At 31.5% G+C, this 813-nt stretch overlaps 1 non-coding gene across 1 annotated transcript; it reads right to left on the bottom strand.

Moving 5' to 3' along the window:
• Positions 1 to 226: 226 nt before the first annotated feature.
• On the bottom strand, positions 227 to 352 carry LOC122112844. Its single transcript, XR_006148281.1, has one exon. It is a non-coding gene; the product is annotated as a small nucleolar RNA SNORA18 (small nucleolar RNA).
• Between the last annotated feature and the right edge of the window lie 461 nt (positions 353 to 813).

The raw sequence follows: 813 nt of genomic DNA, 5'->3' as shown, positions 1-813 counted from the left end.
ATTTACCAGACATCTAGATTTTATTAAATAAGATTCGTCCAGCCTTCGTAATGGGAAAGGTTTACAGGGAATCTGTAATCAACTTTTCTAAATCTGTATCTTTATACATATTCCCTGCTTAGAAAATATATTGTATTTCTTTTGCATACTTTTGAATTTCAAAACTTCTTTTTTTTTTCCTTTTTTTTCTTTTTTTCTTTCTTTTTCTTTTCTTTTTTTCTTTTTCTTGTGTCTTGTAGTTACTTCCCGCAGACAGAGAATAGTCCTGTGAGTAAAGCACACCACAAATTTACTCTGTGAGGCGTTTCCAACAATGTGTTGTCACAGATGCTCCATCGGGATAGACCTCACCTGAATTTCAAAACTTCTTGAACACATGAGTTAACTTTTAATTCACATGGCACTGTGAATTAAAATTTCTAACAAGGTTAGCATTCCATTTTTTAGCATAGTATGAAACTATTCTAAATATGAATAACTAATTCATTCTGACTTTTAAAGATAATAGTATTTTTTTCTGAGAGAATTATAAAATAGGTATGGGGGCACTTTTCAATGTAGGTAACTAGAGTCACTGCAAGATTTCCCAATGGGCTGACAGGTTCAACTTTTGTGTTTTATTCCACATATGAATAAAAGTTCAAATCATAGTTCTCTTGTATTGAAAACACATTAGCATTGAAAAACAAAGATGATGCTAAATGAAATGAACCCCAAGATATGGGAACAAAAGGTCTGTCTTTATTGTGATTGTTTTAATTTTATGTTAGGTTTTTAAAAAGAGATAGCTGAGTAAGAACAGCAGCACCTCAG

Source organism: Dipodomys spectabilis, unplaced genomic scaffold (assembly GCF_019054845.1).
Source record: "Dipodomys spectabilis isolate Male_0828 unplaced genomic scaffold, ASM1905484v1 ptg000002l, whole genome shotgun sequence".
Taxonomy (NCBI): Eukaryota; Metazoa; Chordata; class Mammalia; order Rodentia; family Heteromyidae; genus Dipodomys; species Dipodomys spectabilis.
Note: the sequence above shows the minus strand (reverse complement) of the source record. Positions and strands in the feature narration are given on the sequence as shown.